At 37.3% G+C, this 25,516-nt stretch overlaps 1 protein-coding gene across 3 annotated transcripts in view; it reads right to left on the reverse strand.

Moving 5' to 3' along the window:
• The window catches only part of DDAH1 (dimethylarginine dimethylaminohydrolase 1), a 131,076-nt gene that overhangs the window by 91,099 nt on the left and 14,461 nt on the right, over positions 1 to 25,516 (reverse strand). The window contains exon 1 of one of the 3 annotated variants that reach the window (XM_069480171.1): positions 21,303 to 21,343. The exons of 1 other annotated variant lie outside the window; for it this stretch is intronic. The gene's annotated coding sequence lies outside the window, so the exon portion shown is untranslated. Of the gene's footprint in view, positions 1 to 19,472; positions 19,691 to 21,302; positions 21,344 to 25,516 lie in introns of those variants that run through there. One more of the 3 variants, XM_069480170.1, reaches the window with a different exon arrangement.

Consider the following 25,516-nt stretch of genomic DNA (forward strand, 5'->3'; position numbering starts at 1 on the left):
GCCTTCCTCTCTCTCTCTCTCTTTCTTTTTCTTTTTTTGAGACAGAGTCTCACTCTGTTGCCCTAAGAAGAGTGCCATGGCATCAGCCTAGCTCACAGTAACCTCAAACTCCTGGGCTCAAGCAATCCTTCTGCCCCAGCCTCCTGGGTAGCTGAGACTACAGGCATGTGCCACGACACCCGGCTAATTTTTCTATTTTTAGTAGATAGGGGTCTCGCTCTTACTCAGGCTGGTCTCAAACTCCTGACCACAAGAGATCCTCCCCCCTTGGCCTCCCAGAGTGCTAGCATTACAGGCATGAGCCAGTGCAGCACTCAGCCTGTAGGCCTTTCTTGTAATGTCTTTATCTTGCTTTGGTATTAAGGTAATACTAGCAACTTAGAATGAGTGTTCTCTCTGCTTCTATTTTCTGGAAGAGATTAAGGAGAATTGGTGTCATTTCCTTCTTAAATGTTTGATAGAATTTATCAATGAAATAAACCTGGTTTGTGCTTTTTAGTTTTTTGAAAGTTATTAATTACATTTGCATCAAAATGGAACAGATACTGAGGGACTCTGTGAGACTACTGTATGAATTATACAATCTTATGTATCTTCAAATACCCATGTTTTTCTGTACAACTATGAACTCAGGTGGTATCTGTCGATACACAATATAAATACAGAAAAGGAGATCTTTGTAGATGCAAATATAGTCTGGTCAGCATGCTTATTAAAAAAATCCATTTTTTCTTTCCTTAGTCAGCATCTTTGTTTTCTCAAATGTAAAAATCTATACCATTGTCTCCTTCCTTTTTAGTTCACAAAGTTGTATAATTAGAAAAATGCCATTCAGTTTCTTTGAGTTCCTAAAGGACCTACCATAGGTATGTAAGCCACCTCTCTAATGGAAATTTCCAAGTGTGAGATATTAAATTAAAACTTTTTTTTTAGATTTTCCAAATTATCTTCAATGAGTATGTATTTTTTAGTTTTATAATCATAAAATAATCATACAATATTAAGAGGACTCTCTGGCTGGGCACAGTGGCTTACGCTTATAATCCTAGCACTTTGGAAAACCAGGGTGGGAGGACTGCTTGAGGCCAGGTGTTCAAGACCAGCCTGAGGAACATAGCGAGATCCATCTCTACAGAAAATACAAAAATTAGCCAGGCATGCTTGTTCACACCTGTAGTCCTAGCAACTCGGGAGGCTGAGCTAGGAGGATTGCTTGAGCCCAGGAATTTGAGGTTGCAGTGAGCTATGATGATGCCACTGCACTCTAGCCTGGGCAAGGGAGAGAGAGACCCTGTCTCAATAAAAAATAAATAAATAAATTACAAAAAGAGGAATTCACCCTTGGCTTTCCTTTCTGGTGTATTAATGTAAAACAAGGAACAAATATAAACATGCTTGAAAGAGGTAAAAATTGCATTAGTTATAGAAATAATGATGAGAATGATCCCAGTCATCCAGTCTATTGTTACAGGCTATTTATAGGAGAGAGTACCCTTTTTTTACTGAAACATTTACTTATTCTCTGCTAAGAAGCCTTCAATATTTCAATTATTGAGATCATACAGTATTATTTTTAAATTACAAATTTCTTTGCAGTTTATTTTCAGGTGAGCTGTCATGTCCTATTAACTACTGGATGAAGTTAGGTGTTACATTTTGCACCACAATTCCTTACGTTGAAACCAAAATCTCCCTTTAGGATTGTAGTTTTAAATGTGCACTTTTCAGAGATAATCCATCACTTCTTTTCTTATTTTTCTTTCTAGATTTTTACTTGTCCATCTCTGCAAGCTGTTAACTTTCCGATAACGCTGTTTTTATTATTTTTTTTTGACTGACCTGAATTTTCATTTCCCCAACCCTGATCCCCACTCTTAGCTTATATAGCTCAACACACTATCTCTCAGACACTTATATTTCTTTAATGGATAAATTCAGAGCTAGACTTTCCTAGTTTGTTAGGAGTACCTTGGCCAACACAAACATAAAATATCAAACACATTTAGAGAATGCATTCTTTAGCAGCAACACCAGAATGTTCAGTGAACTATTTTCCAAGCCTGATCACCATCAATACATAAAGATTATATATTCACTCTGAGGTTTTATGTCAAATAAATGTTTCTTTGCAAGAACATAAATCCAGGCTGGGCATGGTAGTTCATGCCTATAATCCTAGCACTTGGGGAGGCCAAGGCAGGAGGATCACTTGAGGCCAGGAGTTGGAGACCAGTTTTAGCAACACAGCAAGACCTCTGCCCCCTATTTCTACAAAAAATTAAAAGAAATTTTTTAAAATGCACACTAAGAACCAGGTTAAAAAATATATATATATATATATAAATCCAAGGATAAGAAAACTTATGATTTTCTAAGGTAGTTTGAAATTTCTCTCCAAAACATACTTACTCTTGGTTGGTGGCTTATTTTTTTGGTTTTTAATATAAAGATAGCTTGTGGTCTCCAAGAATTCTAGAATAAGCTGTCTGAGTTCAAATCTTGTACCCACTGTGTATTAGCTGAGTGACCTTGATGAAGCACAGTTAACTCAATTATACTGGGCTTAAGTCTCTCTATCTGAAAAAACAGAGATTCATTCATTCAAAAATTATTTATGGAGTGCTCATTTTGTGTTAGGTACTATTCTAACTGGGCGTATAAATGAACAAAACAGATTTTAAAAATCCTGTCCAGATGAGCTTACATTACATTCGTTACCAGTAGGGATAATTTCAGTACTTCCATCATAAGATTGTTGTGAGAATTAAATTAGTGAGTACATAAGAAACACTTAGAGTAGCGTCTGGTACACAATGAGAGCTAAAAGTTAACCATAACCATCATCACCATTATCAGATATTTAATTTTCATAAAAAGTTTTCCTTTTATGTTTTTCCATTTCAACAACCTTGGAACCCAGAAATAATAGATTGAAGTTATAAAATAATAGTGTTCTATTCACACAGTGTTCTGTGTGATATCACCAAAAATCAATGTCCTTATTTGTAAAATGGTGGTAATATTTGCCACCCCACCCCACAGTGGGTATGAAAATCAAATGAAATAATTTACATGAAAATGCTTCACAAACTAAAAAGTGCTACACAGATTAAAGATGTCATTATGTAGCCCTTGACATAAGTCCTCACACTCAGAAATCTCTCAATACATGTTAATTGAATTAAATGTAAAATTTATTGACAAAGCACTTGCATAGGCACTATTCAAGCAGTCCTGACAATCCTTGAGACCCAAGACACTAACCTGTTGTAAGTAGGTAACTAGCTACCAGTTTTACTCAAATTCTGCTAATATTGCCTATCAATAAATTACATGAGATTTCAAAGGTGTTGAAAAACATTACATGTTCTCTGCACACCCACTTGGGCTAAAACTTCTAAACCCCATAATCTTAAGGATGATGTTAGTTCAAGTTCCTTATTTTACAGCTGAGGCAAATAAGGCTCAGAGAAGTTAAGTAACTTCCTTAGGATCATAGTTAGTGGCAGCTCCAGCTTCCATTTCAGCTTAACCCAAGACATGCATGTGCCAGCTGCCCTCACATATAAAACAGAATACGGATCTCTGATTCTCATTTCGACCCTACTCAGTTCTACAGAATGTAAGGAGCTCTCATCATTCTCGTGATTCTGTTTGTTTGTTTTTTTCCAAGTGAGCTTTAAAAAAAAAAGTGGAAGAGGCAATGGAAAACAAACTAGAGAAAAGGGCATTCTGTATTATGGCATGTCTAAAAAATCTGTTCATTTTATAAAATTTTTTGTGAAACTTTAGATTTCCAACTGTCAAGGAGCCTGCTTAGAAAGAACAAGCTAGTCATGGAACTTTGTTTAGGGTTTTTATTCCAAATGGTTCATATGGTAACTTGGATTCAAGCAAGACTTTTACAGCAGTGAGATCTCTATATAGAAATGGCATGTGCAAAATGCTTGTGTCTTGCCAGTCCATGCAGAGCCAACTCAAAGGGACAGACCAGAATAGTCATCTGTCTGCTTACATGATTGTTAAACCGGGTATGTTTACATGACCGTCTGTTGTCAACTGCTCTGGGAAAACAAACAAATATGGTGTACATATCTTGTTTCTCTCTAAGAATGTAGCAGAAGTAAGAATGAGAAAAAGTAAAAGGGATAGAAAAAGTCACAACAGGGGCCCCTGATATTTGACCATATTTTTTTTTCTTCTTGTACCCCTCCAACCACATAGACACTTATGTGTTTCCCAATGAACTGACTTCCCAAATATCATCATGAGGGAGTGGGTAGGAAAGGCTTCGGTCCTTCAGGTGTCAAATGTCTCCTGTAACGTTGAGAGCTGAGCACAGAGGTGAGAGAAGTGTAATGCAAGGCACTGAGGCCCAACCTTTATACTCATGGCACCCATTTCCCAGTCTTATTAGTTACAGAGGCAACAGAAGGCTGTGGTGTTAATCAGCTGAGTCACAGTTAACTGCCCCTAAGTTGTCTAGTTGTCTATATTAATGAGAACTCAAGTATGTGTTACCCAAGATCCTTCACATTATCCATCTGCCTTTCTAGATTTCTTAGAACCCAAGGCTCAGGAGAGGGCTATTACTGTATGTGCAGAGGTTTGGTTGGAGATGAACACTACTTAACAAGGGTAAAGTTGTTGCCAAGGTCAGTGAACTGATATTTGAGAAGGCTGTGGAAATGGTCTGTTTCCCACCCAACTTCCTGCAGCAAAGATGCAAGACAAGTAACTTCAGACAACACAAACAGCCAGCAGTGTGGCTGTTTACTGCTGTTTGCCTGGACAGCAAAAGAAAGCAGTGTTTTATTCGGGATGATCAAGCATTTTAGCTCCAGCAGATCAGAGCCCTACTGGATTACAATTTTCTGGTGAAGGCTTGTTCTATTGAGTATGTATAAGAAAAGATGAGAATTTGTGGCCATATGGCTACAGATAGTAACATGGGGAAATGAAACAAGCAAGGAAGGCAACAGTTGGAAGTCTAGAGCTAAAGACCAGAAGGATAGGAAACTGAGGAGGGCTGTGGGGATAGGTTTTAGTGCTGGTAAGGATAGCTAGGATTGTTGTGCGGAGCTGGGCAAATGCTTAACCTTCCTCGTCTGATAGCAAGAAGACAAAAGTTCCAGGGACGGAAGGGATTCCTTAAACTAGAATCCTCTTCCTGTGTCTTATAACCAGAAAAATCATTTCTCTCTCCCTCCCTCCTTCCTTCCCTCCTTCCATAAAGCTCTATAATAGTGTTTAGACACATTTCACATGCCCTCCCTTGTACAGTAACGAATTTGACCCTATTAGGTACCTCCTGATCTGTTACTGGGTGATTAGCACTTCCGTACCGAAAAAGCTGATGCTTGGAGACATAAGCAATATTCTTTAAATATATTTACTTACAGCCTCATAAAGTAGGCAGAAGAGTCGGCTGGGTGAGGTGACTGATCTCAAAATGCTCCTTCATTTCTCGCACGTGAGGTTGCTTTTGGAATCAATACAGGAGTCAGGGCCCTCAGAGCATAACATATTTTCCCAAATCCTCAGGCAGCTGATCTATGCTAACTTCCCCAGCAGGTACTATCTGTGTTAACTCAAACATGATGAGCTTTATAGTTAAATATTTTTTTCGTTTCTATGTATAATAAAAGATATTTCTAAAAAAGCCTCTGGAAATGTGAGGTGGCTTTGCAGAGCTAGAAAGTTTTCAAAGGGCTGTGTGGGACGTATTCTCACTTTAGATCCAGGTCCTTCTGCATCCTGCCCTAGACTGTGATCTCCTTTGGTAGTCCTGGAGCATGAAGGAGTGAATAAAGGCTCAAGATTGCTAGATTAAGCACCACCAGACAGGGAGGTCCCGGAGGGCACGGCCTCTTCATCTCCCATTTTCCTTTCCCCGGGGGCTAACAGGTGCCTGGTTTAAGCAGGCCATCAGCTAACCTATTCTAAACCAATGAGACAACACCCCCATATCCCTCCCAAAGCTATGATGCTGAGACATCTAAGCAACACTAGAACACAGAGACAATGCAGATTCTGCCATTATAGATGCTTCTAAGTGTAGTCAAATCTATTTTATTTTTGTGTGGATTATTCCTGGCCAATTTTCATTCCCAGTGGATTCCACCCTGCCTGGAATGATGAAAAAAACACCACATCCCTTAATGACACAATTGAATTGTACTCAGGAAATGCAGTTATTTTAATATCATTGTAAACCAAACATAATTAAGAATGTGAATCTTACCAGGAAAATATCACATGACATATTCCAGAAACAAATAAATTTTAGTTTACTTGATGATTTGGTCTATCTATTCCACCTTCCATTAGTTAATTCAAATGTTTAGTATTTAAGACATCTAGAATATCAACAGAATTTTTCACTTTTAATTCTGGTATTTTAGCATCTCGAAGGCACAGTGTGGTAAAAGCAAATTGGGGGCGTGAACTGATTAAGACTTGGATTGACTCCTACAAACCAAAACCAACAAAACCAAACAATACTCTGGAACTTGTAATTCTCCATTTTAGTTTTGGCTTAAACTTATTAGTTCAGAGATGATGACTACAAACCATGGAATCTACTCCATGACAATGATGTTTACACTATGTGATACCAGTCCATGTGACAAAACTGGTTTTGGGCCAGGAGCTCTCTCTCTCTATGTGTGTATATATACACATAATTTCTTATTCAGTTATGTTTCTGTTAAGGTCCTTTATGTGACACTCAGTGATTTTTCATGGAAAGGCTTAGATGCCAAGAAGAGTTACAATTAGGAGGTAAACCATCAAGGACTTGGCGGGGACTCGAGCTGGCGGACAAGCAGGGTGGGATGCAGCAGGGGAATGGCATGGGTGTGAGCATGGCTGGGGTAGGAGATGGGGCTTTCTTCTCCATCTCTGCACATGAAATCTACCTCCCTTTAATGACTTCTGGAAAACGCACCAAGCATTTGGTTGACATCTGTAGAGATTCGTGTCCTTAATACTAAACAACGACAACTGCAATAATGTACATCTAGTGCAGTCTGAGAATATCCTCAGGATTTTCTGGAGCAGGCTAATTAATAAACCAAATTATAAGGAATTTCACAAGTACTATTGTCAATCCAACAACTAGACAAATAACATGCATAAAATTTGTACTAAATTCTTAAGCTGGAAAAAAAAATGAGTAAATTTTTTTTTTTTTTTTTTTGAGACAGAGTCTCACTCTGTTGCCCAGGCTAGCATGAGTGCCGTGGCGTCAGCCTAGCTCACAGCAACCTCAAACTCCTGGGCTCAAGCGATCCTCCTGTCTCAGCCTCCCGAGTAGCTGGGACTACAGGCATGTGCCACCATGCCCGGCTAATTTTTTCTATATATATATTTAGCTGTCTATATAATTTCTTTCTATTTGTAGTAGAGATGAGGTCTCGCTCTTGCTCAGGCTGGTCTCGAACTCCTGAGCTCAAATGATCCGCCCATCTCGGCCTCCCAGAGTGCTAGGATTACAGGCGTGAGCCACCGCGCCCGGCCGAAAAATGAGTAAATTTTTACAAATCTCAAGCTTCCACATTTTATACCATTCCTTCAAAAGAGCAACGTTAAAATCATCCATATTCTTTCATAAAAACAACATCAACAACAAGCTATCAACTATGCAATGTAATCTAGATGTGTCATTTGTAGCCCAAGCTATGTTAATTATGAAGAGAAATACTAGGGAAATTCTAAACTTAAGAGAAAAATAATGTATTTTATTATTTCTGATTTAGCTAATTTGAAATCCATGTATGTTAAATGTTTTTGATATTAGCTTTTATAGAAAAGAAACACATAAATATCAAATAATTATTTCAGTTATTTAAATCAAATATAGGATTCAAAGAAAACAATTCAACATTTTTGTACAATATTTTTTATTATTTAAAAATTAAAATATATTTAAGGGATAATGTTAAAGTATAAAATGTTAGGGTCCTGTAAATTTTTTAATAATTTTTTATCCAGGGCATTTTGTATTTGCATGAGATTTAAAAAATATATTTACGAACAGATTATTCACGCTACATAAAATAATGATTGAACTTTCCACTTGATTTGCCCATTGGTTTTCATAGTTCTCTATTTGATTGCCTTGAGGTTTCTAATTAGATGATTTAGCAAGGCAAATAATCATGACTTTGGTCTCTTCCTTTCTAATAGTTATATATTCATTCAGTGAACATTTATTGAGCATCTACTGTATGCTGGGCATGGTACTAGACAATGGGAATAGATGTGTGAGGAATATATACAAAAATCCCCACCCTAGTGGTGCTTACATGCTAGTGGGGGATTAAAAAAAATACAATAAATAAATATAGCATCTGAAAATGTGGTAAGTCCTATGAAAAAAACAGAGCAGAGTAAGAGAGACAGAATACAGGAGGTGGAGAGTTTTGCAATTTTAATTAAAGTGGTCTGTGTAGACCTCCCTGGGCATATGCTTGGAGAAAGCAAGAATGCCTTACATACCTGTGAGAGAAGAATGTTTGAAGCAGACAGAACAAGTAGTGCAAAGCCCCAAGGAGAGAGTGTTTCCAGTAGTGGCTGGATGGCAGTGAGTACAGGACAGAAGAGTAAGTGAAGTAAAGGGGTATCTAATTGTGCTGGACCACTTATTTCTGTCTTATATTTTGTTATAATAGCCATAAACTCAAGAACAACATCAAATAAAGGTGAAAACAGGTCTCCTTATGATAATTTTTAATAGGAACACTTTTATGCTTTTATGTTGATCACTCATTTAAATAGTTATTATTTATCATATTTAAAAAGCTATATGTGAATTTATCACATTAATGGAACAAAGAAAACCATATAATCATTTCAGTGGCTGCAGAAAAGCCACATGCGAACATTTAATAACCATTTATGAAATGCATGAAAACTCTTGGCAAACTAAAAATGAAGGAAATTTTCTCAATCTGATAAAGGACACTTGTGAAAAACTTACAGCTAACATAATATTTAATGGTGAAAAACTGAATGTTTTCCTCCTCAGGATGTTCACTCTCACAACTTCTTTCATATTGTATTAAAAGGTCTTAAAGCAGTAAGTAAAGTAAAAAGAAAAGAAATAAAAGGCATACCATTAAGAGAGGAAGAATTAAAATTATTTTTTTCTTCCTCAGATGACATGATCATGTATTAAATATGTAGAAAATACTACAAAATCCACACAAAAAAATCTACTAGAGCTAATTAGTGAATTTAGCAAGTCACAGATATAGTTATTATACAAAATTTAATCAACTGTATTTCTAGGTCATTAAATATGAAGTATCCAATTTCAAATCAAAAGTGTAGTTTATTATCTCAGACAAGAAGCAGTACAACTTATCAAAGCATGTGCCTAAACTATCAACACAGTTTTGCCATCTTAATGGTATCCTGCTTATGCCAGCAGCAAAGAAGCCTGGAACGTTGAGTGGTGATGAAATCACAAAAGGCCTTTTCTACAGCTTGTTGAGAGTTGAATATTTTTCCTTGCAAGACATGGTCCAAAGGCTGGAAGAAGTGCTAGTTAGTCAGTTGGTGCAAGGTCTGGTGAACACAGTGGATGACAGAGAGTTTTCAAGTTCAGCTTCTGTAGTTTGAGCAGCATTGTTTTTTGCAACATGGGGTCTTGCAAGAGGATTGGCCTGTCTCTGTTGACCAACCTCAGCTTTTTAATTGCAAACACCCTCACCATTTCATCCAATTAGTTGCTTTAGACATCGCTGTTATTTATTGACCAGGTTTCATGAAGCTGTAGTGGATAATATCAGCGCTGGACCACCAAAAAGATACCATTAGCCTTTTTGGATGAATATTTGGCTTTGGACTGTGTTTTGGCACTTCATCTTTATCCCACCATTGTGTCCAATCATTGCGATTGTTAAAAAGAATCCATTTTCATTACACATAACAATATGGTATAGAAATGGTTCACCTTTATGTTGTGACAGCAAGGAAAGGCAAGCTTCCAGACGATTTCTCTTCTGATGTTCATTTAATTAATGTGGTACCCATATATCCAGCTTCTTTACCTTGTCCATTTGTTTCAAATGGTCCAATATTGTTGGAATAGTACTGCCAAACCTTGCTGCTAATCCACGCACAGGTCAAGGTAGATTTGCTTCCACTACAGCTTTTAGCTCATTATTATCCACCTTGGTGTCAGGTCACCCACATGGCTCATTTTCAAGATTAAAATCACCAGAATGGAACTTCTCAAACCATCAACATACTGTGCATTAATTAGCCACATCCTTCCCAAACACTTTGTTGATACTTCAAGCTGTCTGAGCTGCATTTGTTCTACTATGGAACTCATATTCAAAAATAACACAAATTTTTGACTTATCTAGGGTTTCACAAAAATTGCTCCAAAATAAATTTGAAAGATAATCACAAGCCTAAATGTGTGTTTGAAAAAAATAAAGATGTATCCTCACAATAAAAAAACCAAAAAACACACCAGAAGTGTCAAAGTGAAATGTCAGAGATAACAACCGTCAAACTTAGTACTTAAGGAAATCAGACATTCCACACTTAATAACCTAATATATACTAACAATAAACAACTAGAAAGTAAATTTTAAAAATCAAAAGCATTTATAATAGCACCAAAAACATCAACTACTTAAAGAAACTATAAAACTATAAAACATCACAGAGATTAAGATTTCATTTCTCCCCCAATTCATCTACAGATCCAACATATTAAACACAATGGGTAAAAGGTGAATAAAAAAAATAGTGATTTTTTTAATATGTACTCAGATTATTATGCATATAATTGAATATTCCTCAGAAATAAAAATGAATAACCTATTGATACTGGCAAGAACATGAAGAAATTTTAAAACATTAGGCTGAGCAAAAGAAACCAGATACAAAATCCCTCACCTGGCAGCAATGAGGCAATGCCCTACTTATCTTCAGTCAGAATAGTGTCAGAAGAAGCCAGCTAAACCAGGAGGTTTATATCAGATCCAGAGTCTCATAATATAGTACCTAAAATGTTCAGGTTTCAATTGAATGAATGAGCAAAACAATTTTAATTTAAAGAAGAAACTCAAAAGATTCCAGTATTGAGATAACAGGGCTGTTAAATTATATGGTAACGATTTTAAAACAGCTATCATAAAAATGCTTCAACAAGCAATTACAAACATGCTTGAAACAAACAAACAAACAAAAAATAGAAAGATGCAGAAAGAAATATAAGATATAAAGAAGAGACAAATGAACCTGTGGGACTATAACAAAATATTTAATATTTGTATCATCAGAATCCAAGATGGAAAGGAAAAAGAGGACAGGGCTACAAAAGTACTTGAAGACATAATGACTGAAAACTTCCAAAACTGGGCAAAAGACATAAACCTACAGATTTAAGAAGCTGAGTCAATTTCAAACAGGACAAACTCAAAGAAATCCATACCAAAACACATTATAGGCAAATTTCTCAAACCTAAAGACAATTAAAAAAAAAAAAAAGAAGAAGAAGCTTGGAAGTAGTAAAAGAGAAACGATAACTTACCTACAAAGGAAAAACAATTCAAATGCCAGTGAATTTCTCATCAGAAACTATGGAGGTCAGAAGGAAATGGCACATTTTTCAAGTGCTGAAAAAGAAAATGTCAATCCCAAATCCTATATCTGTTAAAATATCTTTCAAGAATAAAGGAAAAAATCAAGACATTGTCAGATGAAAGAAAATTAAAAAAATTTGTCATCAATAGGTCTACCTTAAAAAAATGACTAAAGAAGGTTTTCTAAACAGAACAAAAATAATTAAATAATAGAAGGAAATAATAAAAGAAAAATGTTGCTTAGAATATTAGGAAAGAAAAAAACAAGGGACAATAAAAGTATGAGTAAATTCAAGACATTTTCATCCTCTGGAATTTTCTAAATAATGTTTGAAAATTGAAGCAAAAATTACAATACTGTCTGATTTACATTCCCAATGTATGTAGAGAAAATATTTGATATAATTATAAATGAGGGAAGATAGAAGTAAAGGAAGATGAGGTTTCTATACTTTACTCAAACTGATAAAATGTCAAAACCAGTAGATTGTGATGTTATATATATAATACCCAGAGCAATCACTAACAAAAATACATACAGATATACTAAAAAACATTACAGATAAAATGGAATTCTTAAAATCTTTCAAGTAATCCATAAGAATATAGGAAGAAGAAAGCAGGGAAATAAAAAACAGAACAAACAGAAAATAAAAAATAAAATGGCTGACAGCTCTAAAATATCAATAATCATATTAATTATAAATGACCTAAAAATTCCAATTCAAAGACAGATTGACAAAGTGGATTCAAGAACCTAACAACACAACTATATGCTATCCACAAAAAAACTCCCTTCACACATAATGATGTAGGTAGGTTGAAAATAAAAGGATGAAAAAACATGTATCATGCAAACCTTATTCAAAAGAAAACAGGAGTAGCTAAATAAGTAGACTTCAAATCAAAGAAAACTACAATAGATAGAGAGGGACATTACAAAATGCTAAAAGGGTCAATCTTCCTAGAAGACACAGTGGTCCTAAATGGCTATGCATGAAACCATAGAGCTGCAAAATATATGAAGCAAAAACTGATGGAATTGAAAAAGAGAAATAGACAAATCATAGATGAAGACTTGAATACCCTTCGTCTCAGCAACTGATAGAACAACCAAACAGAAAATCAGCAAGGTTATAGAAGAACTCAACACTACCATTAATCAACTTGTCTAACTGATATCTATAGAACACCCCATCCAACAGTAGTGGAATCTACATTCTTTTCAAGTGCCCACAGAACATATACTAAGATATGTTTAACTTAGTATATCCTGGGCACTCTAGTCAGGGCAACAGAGTGAGACTCTGTCTCAAAAAAAAAAAAAAAAAAAAAAGATTCATTGAAGTGAATGAAACTGAAAATACAAAATATCAAAATTTGTGAGACATAGCTAAAGTAGTGCTAAGAAGGAAATTCAAAGCACTAAATGCTTACATTAGAAAAGAGGAAAAGTCTCAAATTAATAAGCTAAGCTCTCACCTCAAGAATATAGAATAAAAAAAGCAAAAGCCCCCTAAGATTAAAGTAAGCAGAAGGAAGAAAATAATAATGATAAGAACAGAAATCAATGAAATTAAGAACAGAAAAACAATAGAGACAATAAATGTAACAAAAAAGTAGTTCTTGGGAAAGATCAATAAAATTGACAAACCTCTAGCAAGATTGACAAAGAAAAAAAGAGAAAAGACAGAAATTACCAATATCAAGAATGAAACGAAATATTACTATAGACCCTGAAGACATGTAAGGAGCAATAAGAGAATACTACAAACAACTCTACACTCACAACCTTGACAATTTAGATAAAATGAACCAGTTCTTTGAAAAACACAAACTTTCACAACTCACTCAAAATTGGTTATTTGAATAGCTTTGTAACTATTAAGGAAATTGATTTGATAACTTTTAAAGTCCAAAAAAAGAACTTTCCCAACCCAGATGGTTTCACTGGAGAGTTCTACCAAACGTTTAAAGAAAATTTAACACCAATTTTATACAATCTCTTCCAGAAAATACAAGTAGACAGAACATTTCATAGTTCATTTTATTAAAATAATATTACCCAAATACCACAACCAAAGACAGTATACATACACACACACAGACACACACACACACACACACACAGAAAACTACAGACCCTCATAAACTTAGACACAGAAATTCATAACAAAGTATTAGTAAATGGAATTTAGAAATATATAAAAACAACTATATACCATAATAAAGTTGGCTGGTTCAATATTTAAAAATAAATCCACATAACCCACCATATTAACAGGTTAAAGAAGAAAAATCACACAACCATATCAATATATGTAGAAAAACATTTTACAAAATTCAATACTCACTCATGATAAAAACTCTCAAAAACATGAGAATAGAGAACTTTCTCAACTTGATAAAGATGATCTATAAAACCCCTATAGATAACATTACACTTAATGGTGAAAGACTAAATGCTTTCTTCTGAAGATCAGAAATGAAGCAAGGAAATCAATGGTTACCACTCACTCTTGTTCAACGTAGTACTAAAAGTTCTAGCCACTGCAACAAGGCAAGAAAAGGAAATAAAAGATGGACAGATTGGAAAGGAAGAAATAAAATTATTCCTATTTGCACATGACATGGTCATCGCATCTTGGGATAGAAAATTCTAAGAGAGCTACAAAAAAACAAACCTCCTAGAATTAAAAGTGAGTTCAACAAAGTCACAGGGTACACGATAAACATACAAAAATCAATTGTGTTTCTATATACTAGCAATGAACACATGGACAGTGAAATTTAAAATACAATACTATTTACAATTGCTCAAAAAATGAAATACTTAGGTCAAAATCAGTTTTGCTGCTTGCAAATATAGATATTAACACCTATCTCAGAAGATTAAATAAGATAAATCATCTCAAGTGCCTGGCACAGAGTAAATACTCCCTAAATGGCCACTAACGATGATGGCCATAGTCAGCTGTGCCTGAGCTCAGCCTTATAACCTGGCACTGTGGTAACTGACCAGGATCCCCTGCAGGCTATTGCATCCTCCTGGATACCAAACATTGGAGGCAGCTGTTTCTGAAAGTAAGCTTGAGAAGCATAAGGCCCACTGTTCACATATGGTGAAGTGATTCAGAATTAGGAATTAAGGCCCATGTCTACATTCCCCAACCCAAGTGCCATATTTTAAAATTAAAAAAAAAATGGACCATGCGATTTGTAAGATGATTAAAAACAAGGTCTAGAGTCACTGGGTCTCATAAGGTAAATCCTGCACATTATTTCACCTTCAAAACACAGTGAAGAGCTGATGTTTGGGAAATAAGACAGACGACATTCTAAACAAAACTATGATAATTTATTTTAGTAGCACATAAAACAGTATTCACTATTATTTCTCAAAGCTCTAAGAAGCTTTTAGTATTTGAATTTTATTTTGTAAAAATGTATTTTCACAAACGAGTAAAATATGCAGCAAGATTTATAAAAGTACTAAGGTAATGTATTTTATTTTCTAGCCTATTGAAGTCACCAGGGGAGTCAAAGAAAAAAAAAATCCTGCCTTGTGCTTTGTCCCTGCAACCACTGTATTCTTCCTAGGAAGGTGAATCCACCTCTTTTCTATGCCATTGAATAGGTGTTTGCCATGTCAGAACTAATATCCTTTATTAATGCCATTCAGGGTGATTTAATATGTCAGCGAACATGAGAGTGAGGTATACCAAAGCGGACAATGAACTTTTGGCCAAAACACCCTGGGAAAGCTGTGGTACATTATTAATGCAAATGATGAGAAAGCAAGGTATTGTTGGTGATGTGGTCCTGTGCTATGGCAGTACTGGCACCCTGGGAGCCTTGGTGAGAGGTGGCACGGATGCTGCAGGAACTCTGCTGGCTGTGCTGGTAATGGTACCAGCATCTCTCTGGGCTTCAGGGTCCTGGGTTAGTCAGCCAGATAATTATGATGGTGGGGTGAGGAGGGGTGTGGCGTGGGAGACAGGGAAGCTCTATGGTCATACAGGGCCATTACCCGTGGGAAGGGAAGCCCTGAAAGGAGTGAGGGTCATGGTTGTGGAGTGGTGGATGATGTTGACAATTCTCACTTCTTGCACATTTCTGCCTGGGGTCAGCTCTGTCACTTAAAGTTGATTAAAAAAAAAAATAAATAAATAAATAAACATACATCAGTATAAATTAAAACAAAATATAAACCTTATTTATATTGATTACTTGAATGTTAAGAATAACAGAAGCTGAAAAATTATTCTCATTACATATGTATATTTATTAATCTGTTTCTTAAACTACATTTTTCTCTGAAAAAAAAAAAAGTTGAGAGAGATGTCAAGAGAGGAGCTATTCAAGCAAGGTTCACAGGTGCCTTGGTGGTTTTCAAACAAGTTCACAAACTCTTTGCCATTTTTCCCACAAAAGGTAAAGACTAATTCCCTTTCCCTTGAATATGGGCCAGCCTTAGTGGCTCACTTAGTGATGCTGCATGATTTCTTAGGCTAGGTTAGCAAAGGCAATGCAGCTTCCCTCTGGTTCTCCCTCTCTCCCTGCCCACCCCATCCCCCTGTACATTGGGCACCCTGAGCCGACACGTAGGAAGCCTGGCAACTCTGATGCCACCATGCTGGAGAGACCACATGCCATGTGAGTCCACACAGATGGAGAGAGCCTGTGGAGGCTTAGCTGTGCCAGCCCCAGCTAGTTGAGTCTTCCCAGTGCCAACTGACAGACATTAAATAATTACAGTTGACCCCAGAATAACATGAGTTTGAACTGTGGGGGCCCATTTCTTCTCCTCTGCCTCTGCCACCCCTGAGACAGCAAGACCAACCCTTCCTCTTCCTCCTCCTCCTCTGCCTATTCATGTAAAGATGACAAGGATGAAGGCCTTTATGATGATCCACTTTCACTTAATGAAGAGTAACTATATTTTCATTTCTTAATAACATTCTTTTTTCTCTAGATTACTGTACTATAAGAATATATAATACATATAAAATATGTGTAAACCAACTATTCATGTCATAAGTAAGGCTTCGGCAGTAGACTATTAATAGTTAAGTTTTGGGGCAGTCAAAAGTTATGTGCAGGTTTTTGACTGTGCTGGGGGTTGGTGCCTCTAACTCCCACATTGTTCAAGGGTCAACTGTATTCTATTCCTTTTTGAGCCACCCCAGCTGATGCCAAACAAAGCAGAGACATGCTATCCCACCAAGTCCTGCCCCAAATGCAGATTTATGAGCAAATGAAATGCTATCATTGCTTTAAGCCACTAAGTTTTGAGATAATTTCTTATGCAGCATTAAATAATCAGAACAGAGATCACGATGAAGGAGGAAGATCTATTTTCAAAGAGCTCTTAGATTTTGAGGTACAATATGTTGATATCTACAGAGCTTTGTTCAGCAAAGCTGAATACCTTTGTCTAAAGGTAGGCCAAAGTATAACTTCCTATGAGAAACTAGTGGTGAAGATGAATAAAATGTTATATAACAGGGTGGTAATTGAGAGAATGGGGTTTTGAACTCAAAATAGACCAAATTTAAATCTAACTTCAGTCTTTACTAAGTTTGTGATCTTAGTCATGTTATGCAACTTCTTTGAACTCCACTTGCTCATTTGAAAAACTGTGATAATAATATCAAATTCATAGGGTTGTTGTAAAGATTAAGTGGGCTGATAATAAGTGCTTAATTAATGATGACTGTTATAATTCGTCACTGTTATTTCTGCAGTTTTCCTATCTTTGCATTACACCAAAATTAGCAGTGATGGAATCTAATGCTCCAGCTTAGGCTGGTTACTAAAGCACCCTTCTGTTCATACAGTTCACTGTTTAATCGAGAATTTGCCACTGTACTCTCTACATTTTCAGCATTGTGCTACAACTGTGGAAGCTATAGAATATCACCCTGGAAAGCCAACAATCTAAACATCCCAAATTGAATAACATGTGAGCAAGGACTTCCGCTTCCCAAGTGTCTGACACAGTTCTGATCTCCAACACTCCCTGCCAAAGGGCTACAAAGCTGTGGAAAAGGCTTTTGTTACAAGCCCTGGCTGCCACAGAGATTTCTGCACATTATATCTATCATGTGTATTTAGCAATCAAATCAATACATTGATTATACATTATACCCTTCTCTTGTTTCTTACATTCGTTTTCTAAAACTATCTGCTTTTTGAAACAAATTTTAATCATCTAGCTACCACACATTAAAAAGTGCTTTCCATGTAAGATTTAGAAGAACTCAACATACAGTTCAATTAACACTTGTTGAGTGCCTGTTACGACCTAGGCACAATTGGCTAGAAACTATTAATGTGAAATTTAAATCTAGTATCTGATAACGATAACAAGACAATTCATCTGTAACAAATAAAGTTTTGATTAATTTTCCTATTTTAAAAGATATTAATAATTTTAAGAGACTGACAGAAAATCAAAGATTTCATTCATATTGCTAATAAGACTACAGCTGCATAGAGGGGTTTACACTCTTCTGGAAGAAACTCTGAGTTCTTACTGAAGACCTGGATGATTATCCAGGTCAAAACATCAAATGCTGACATGGGCTTTAAAAACCTTCAGTTTTACCTAGCTTATTAAGATTTTATCTTTCCATTGTTTTCCACAGTAATGATAATTGAGAATCTAATGTATATGAGCATTAACTAACCTAAAAAGAAACACAAAATATTGTTGTGTAATTGAGGCTGGTTGGTTTGTTTTTGAGACAGGGTCTTGCTCTGCTGCCCTGGGTAGAATGCAGTGGCATTCTCATAGCTCACTTGCAGCTTCAAACTCCTGGCCTCAAGCAATCCTTCTGTCTCAGCCTCCCAAAGTGATTACAGGTGTGAGCCACTGTGTCTGGACTATTTTTATTTTAATTATATTTTTTCCTAATCAACAGCATGCTTTTTCTTTAAGGTAAGTCTGAGGTTTGGTTTGGTTTTTTTTTTTTTTTTTTTTGGTCCTTTAGTCAGATCTTCAATCTTCTTTAGAGTTCCAAACAACTCCATCCTCTTTTGCTATTAGCCTCTGTCTTCTCCAACTTTCCAATACCCCTCTGAAACTGATGTGTAATACCCAAATTGCATTGGAAGCTTACAGGGGTCTAACCAGAGGTAAGTAGCTGGGAAGAATTGCTGTATAGTTCTATGAATTAACTCCTGAAACTTGGAAGTTTATTTCCCATCTCTGGCCCTACATAGTATTACTCTCAATAATTTCTGCCTTTGAAGGGGCTGGAGAATGTTATGTAAAACTACTCAAGCTTCAACTTTTCATAGGTCAGAAATACCCAGGGGCTTTGGTTTTTAATGTAACTTCCTTAGATAAAAGCCGGTTTCCTTTTTCCAATCCGGGAAGTGGATGTCTGTAATACAACATAAATTACACAGTTTCTGATTTTACTGTCTAGACACCATCAACCCCCTTAACACTACCTTCTCTGTCAAAAGTCTGGGCAGGGCCCAAAGAAAACTGATGTCCAACTAAGCTCGGAAACATATTTCTTCCAACTAAAGCTGGCAGGACTCTGGTGAGCACATTTAAAGCCAACAAAAAGTAGGATTGGAAAATTAAGAATGGTTAAAAAAAAAAAAAGAAGAAGAAGAAAGAAAGAGGGCAAGTACAAAACCCTTTCACAAATTAACAAGGCTCAAAGGCATCAAGCACTTGAAAGCTTTCCATCTCCACCCCAACTGCTACACCAAGTAGCCTATCAGCCCTGAAGATAAGTGCAGACATTTTTAGAGCCTCACTATTCTCAGTAGAGGCTCCACTGTCTTACAGACACAGATAATAAGAGAATTAAAGCACGTGCTCAAGAGGGTAGCAACACTCACCTGGATTTTTATAGCACTTCTTCCTCCAGCTCAGAATCATCCTCACAGCACACAAGGAAAGATTAGAATATTGGAAAAGGAGACAAGAAATCAGTTGCTTGTTCAGGGAGAGAGGGTTGCACAACTGCATGAGGTTGAAGATTCGTTAAACTTCTCAGATCACCCAGTTGCTTTCCTCCAAGCCAGCTGAGGAAATGCTGCATTATCCAAATTAATAACAGTAGTAATAAGAGTAATGGTAACTATCATTTATCAAGTAAGTACTGTACGTTAGGCAGAGGTTTCATATTTATTATTCTCACAACAGCATAGTTTTCAACCGTATGACATGTTTGCCACAGAGAAGGATTCGGCAGAAGAAAGGTCTGTCTTGGATCACATCTAAGGAAGATTCATTTCTGAAATTCCAGAAGGATGGTTTTGATAATATCCTGCTGAGAAATTGCACTTTAACATTATAAAGACTTTCCTGATATATGTATCTTTTTTTCCATTTCATCTTCACAGAAGTCTTGCGCAGCAGGAATCCTTACCCCTATCTTATCTATGAGAAAACTGAGGCCCGGGAGATAGCAACCAAAGCCACACGCTCATAGAGAGTAAGACTAGGCTTAAACACAGCCATCCTGACTCTAAGTCCTGTGTTCTTCCCACAGGATGGGTCCCGAGAATATTGTGAATGCTAAGCTGTACTGAACATAGTCTACTGAATTCAACTAACATCCACTGGACACCTGCCATGTGCCAGTCACTGTGCTCAGTGCCGGAGGCTCAGAAGTGAAAAAGCCACAGGTGCTGTAGGAAAGGAGTTCATAAATGAGTGAGGGAGACCATCATGCAAAGAAGTAACTACAGTATAGACTGGTATGTGCTGACCTAAGCAGAGGGGAAGTGGATGTGATAACTCTAAGAGTCTGTGAAAGTTTCAAAGACGAGGGACATCTTAGCTAGGATTAATACGATAAATTCAGGAATTTAGCAAGCATATTGTTTTTAAATTGTCACAAAAAAAAGGGTAAAAAAATTAATAATTTGTGCAATGCAAGCACAGTGACAAAGATTAAATATTTAGGAACACTGACATATGTGTCTCCAAGCTAGACCATATGGCATCAAATTAGGATAGATGGTTAATGTTGAAAACAAGTGAAGAATATGTGAAAGAATAAAGAAGTCCTTCTGTCCTTCCTAAAGGGTACATGCTCAATGAAAATATCATGTTAAGTTTTAAAGCCATATGAATTTATCCCAAGAGTTAAATGTCATCTGCAGCTCTGACCATCTGTTAGAATAGCAAACTTAAAATATTATAGCCCAGTAAAGACATCTGGAGCACCCACTTATTTTCTGGTCCATCTCTGATTAGGGCTGGTTAGAAGTTGAGATCATTCATGCTGAGCTGTACTGCCCCGGCAATTACTCATGGACTTGGTCCACTGGCCAGCTTTCCAGAAATGGGAAAGCTAAAAGTCAGCCTGGCCCACCTGACTGTCCCCATTTTGTCCTAACCTTTGGCTACATCAAATCAAAGACACCAGGTGGAATTCCCACCTTCTGTGGCCCAATATCCAAAATCCTTTCCTTCTTGTTCTTTGCCCTGGTTTCAACCCCACCTCCCATCCTCCCCACCTCCTCTCAATCCTCCTGCCCCCCAACACCAAATCTGTAGCTTATGTCTTAACATCACAGACATGTATCAAGTTCTTGAGTGGATTTCCTTTCCAGTCTGTTCTTCCTCATTTCTTCTTCTCTCTTTCCATTTGCCCCCTTTCCTCCCTGTGTCTACTCTCCCAGCAGCAATAGCTTTTTACGTTATGTCTTAATTTTCACCTGGGGTAGGATAGCAGTGTTCTCACCAAAAGGATACACAGGACAGGCCAACTTTCAACAGGAGAGAAAGGAAGGCAGTCATCACTGAATTTCAAAACTCCAGGGACAAAAGACCAGACTGTGGTCTCCCCGCCCAGCCACCCAGGGCAATTTTTCTTTCACAACAGTTCAGTGTTTGGATTCACTTGCTAGCAGGAGGCTGGCTACACGGAAGACACCAACCACTGCCTGCCTATTTATATGCAGGAATCTGCACAGCAACGCACTGCTGCTCTATGCAAACCTACTTGGACCTTTGATCCCGGAAGCTACATCTAATTGCACCTGGGTTGGGCACTTGAACCAAATCCCGTCTATTCACAGGCTGGCCAGCTACCTATGACTTGGTTCCCTGGCTCAAAAGATTAGTATGGGCCCATGAGACTCCCTACTTAAGCATTTTAATTTGACAAACTGGAAATCTGACTCCGATTGCTATGGCAGCTAAATTAAAAGGATATGAGGTAAACTCTGGGTGGACCAAATGGAAGCTCAAGATAAACTTGGGAAGAGAATGAAGCAGATCCACAAAGACAAGAGACAGAAAGAAGAGAGACTCTACACCCCTAAATGATTTTGTAGTTTCACTTCGAGACTATCCTTAAAATCTTTCTCCTTTTTCTTGCAGTAAACATGAATAGATCTCTGTTGTTTGCAACCTAACTCTGACTAGAATGTAAAATCATTGACCCAGTAATATGATTGCTAGTCTGATCCTGGAGGTAGATCCAATTTACTTCCAAAATTTGTCAAAGATTCAAATTGAGTTACCAGGAATTCTGTTACCAGGAATTGTAGGTTTAGTCAGTCTGAATTACGCAAAATGTTAACCAAAAGCTATACTGGCCTTTGCTCTCTGAATTTCCTCATCAACAGGCTAATCCTCTAATCCTGACCAAAACACTGGAATGATTTCTCCTCTGCAAAACTATCCTCTCCCTTCACATTCAACCATCAAAAAGAGGAGCCAGCTGTGTCCCTATATTCATCACTTATTCTAATCAACCTGAGGAAGACATGGACACCTTGTGTACTTTATAGCTGTGTGTTCAGCAGTAAATATCAACCAATTATGGACAGGGGTTGGAATCTTCATCATCCTTTCTTGTTAGAACATCAAGGTTTATTACTTTACAATTGTTATTCTGGATCACCAATCAAAATTCATGCTTTCATCATTACTAAGCCTGCTCCTTAATTCTCTCAATCACTTCTCTTCTAAACGATAAAGAATGGCAGGAATTATTATTAAGAGTGCGAGGTTCTGAGAATCTGGTTTATTTTAGAGTTCTGTGAAGTATTCATTTCCTCCTCACACTACCTGCCTTTGTTTACAAGTGAGTATCCCTCTAATGCTCTCCTTCGGTGCAAATATTCAGATGAAAAACATGCACATAAATGAGTGGTGTCTTAGTCTGAAGAAATGTGCTGGGCATCATCAGCGGCTCTAAGTTCCCACTATGGTTCAGGACAGTCCAGTGACTCACATGACCTTTCTGCTAAAGGATTTGCATCACATCCTTTGTTCTTGTTCTGCACTATATGGAATTACAATAATGCGAATAATTTTTCTTTTACAAAAAAACAACACAAAACACAGGAAATCTATCAAAAACAGTTTTGACAATTGAGAAAATCACATTTTAATCTGTTTAAACAGAGTAACATTTCTTTTCTACCAGCAAATGCCATTTTATTTAATTGGAGTAAGGTCAGTTTCGTGAGTTCCAAGGACAAATTTGTTTATTAGATAAAGTTAGAAAAGTAGCATTGATAGCTAGTTACTCAGGGGGAAGGGAGAGAGAAGGAAAATTAAGGGGATGCCTTAGTCAAGTCACCTTACTCTAAACTTTCTAGTAGGTTAAACCTAATACATACTTTAAAATATAAAAGCACATGTTGGATTTGAGACCAATCAGTAGAATGGTCCATCAGCACAGAGCCAGTGACGAGGGATGGTTCCAACTGGCAAAAGGAAGAGAGGTCAGAATGGCAGCTGGCAACAGAGGCCCCTGCAGAAGGAGCCAGGCTGATGGGCAGAGCCCAGTATAAGGCAGGCTGGTGTTTGGCCTGATACATTTACAAAGCAGATGTATGAGAGAGCTGGCAGAACATGGCACCAGAAGGCTTAGCAGTGAGTTTCAGGGATTCTCTCACACAAGGACTAGAGGTCAGCCTTGAGGTCTTTCATGGGGCATCCAGGCAGGAAACCAGAAAAGAAGGTCAAGATTTAAATCCAGTTAATGGAACCAAGGTGCAACTTGAGCATATGAAATGAGCAAGGGTCATGCTGGGGCCAGGCCATCAACATAAGTGATGAGGCTGACCAAGTGACCTACTGACCAAGGGGCCCCTTATTTCCTCTGCTAATAGCTGAACTGCTCCCAGGGCTTGGATGGGGGCCAAGACAGCTGGTGAGAATGATGGATTTAAAGTGTTGGCACACGATAAATACATGATAAATTATATTATTGTTGTTGTTTATTGAGGGTGAAAGGATTACCTGGGAGAAGGTGGATCACACTGGAAAGGGTCTATGAACGTGAAGACTGGACTAAAGTACAATAGAGATACATGTTTTGTGGGTGGCAGCCCAAGCAGGTGGGGCTGAATCTCTGCAAAGCATAGTAGCAGGAACAAGTGGGAGATGAAATTGAGAGGCCAGAAAGAGGTGGTTGTACTGGAGAGAGGGGCACACCACAGGGTCCAGATGTCAGAGCTGGCCAGAGGCAGGCACCCATGGGACTGGAGTTCTAGTCTTCTCCAGTAGGGAAAGGGAACATTCATAAGAAAAAAATCAGAGCTGTACAAACAGTAGCAACAGCATGGGTAATTCACTAATTTCTCTTGAACATAGGTAACACTGGTCTCATCTAAAAGCTGATACTCATGTCCTTTGCAGGTAAGGTCTCTTACTAACGTTTTACACCTTTATGTGGCAAGGACCTTTTCCTCTGCAGTATTTACCACAATTTTTAAGTACACATACATTTGTGATTACTTCTTTTATGTTTATCTCCCCAATTAGACTATAGGCTCCATCAGGGCAGGCATCATATTTGTTTGCTTTATGTTTTACATACAGAGGCACTCAATAATAATTGCCTGTTGAATAAATAAGAGTAGCATTATCCTTTTTCACAGGTGACAAAAATGTACCAAAAGGTTTTTTGCCCAAGTTCACCTTGCTAGTAAGTGGTAGATCTGGGTCTTTAGAGTTGACTAAAGCTTTCTAAGAGTAGCCTCTTTCTATCAAGACCCCTCCCCAAGGGTTGTCAGAGCTTAGTATCATGGTTATTGTGCACGGAACCTTGGTCAATTCTAGTCAGTCAGAGATACCATCATGAACAGACTGATTATGCCTAGTCCACAAACAATAACATTACTATTACCATTGTGTACAAGCTATCACTCATCGTAACAATGTTACCACTGCAATCACATTTGTATACGGCATCACAATATTCTGAGCACTTTCATATTCAACATCCTTGGGAAGCAGGCAGAAAGATATTTTATAGGAAACTGAAACCTGTGAATTGTCCAAGATGATGCAACTGAGAAGTGGAACCAAGATTCAATTCTAGGAGGAATTTTACTTTGCAATGTAAGAATTTTAAAAGTGTTTAAAGATGGAAACATTTTTAATGTGTAAAGATATTGAAAATGTGAATTCAAATCTAAACACACATATGTGAACAGTTAAAGATCAGATGATAAGTTTAAAGGCAGAAATTCTCTAAGTATTCATTCACTTAGAAGATCAGAAGGATGAGGGGAATTATAGAAAGGGTAGTCCCTTTTGATTCAGTTGGGTATGATGACTCACTCCTAAAAACATGAGCTAGAGAAGAGGCCAGGACCTACATTAGGCCTGCCTTCAGGGTGGCACAGGTGCTAGGTGACTGGCTCAGCTGCCAGCTGATATTCTAGAAGATATCTCTAATGGTCTTACCAACCTCCTGGCATGTTTTAGGTGAAGTCAGCACAGGGGTCCAATTACTGACAGAAGAGCTTCTCTGTGCATGGCACTGCTGAGTACCTTACACGTTACTGCATGCAGTCATCACAACTAAACCATAGGCTAGTCAAAACCACCCCAACATTTACAGATGATGAAAGTGAAGCTCAACTTGCTCAAGGCTGCACAGCTAATAAACAGTGGAACCTAATTT

Source organism: Eulemur rufifrons, chromosome 8 (genome assembly GCF_041146395.1).
Source record: "Eulemur rufifrons isolate Redbay chromosome 8, OSU_ERuf_1, whole genome shotgun sequence".
Classification (NCBI taxonomy): domain Eukaryota; kingdom Metazoa; phylum Chordata; class Mammalia; order Primates; family Lemuridae; genus Eulemur; species Eulemur rufifrons.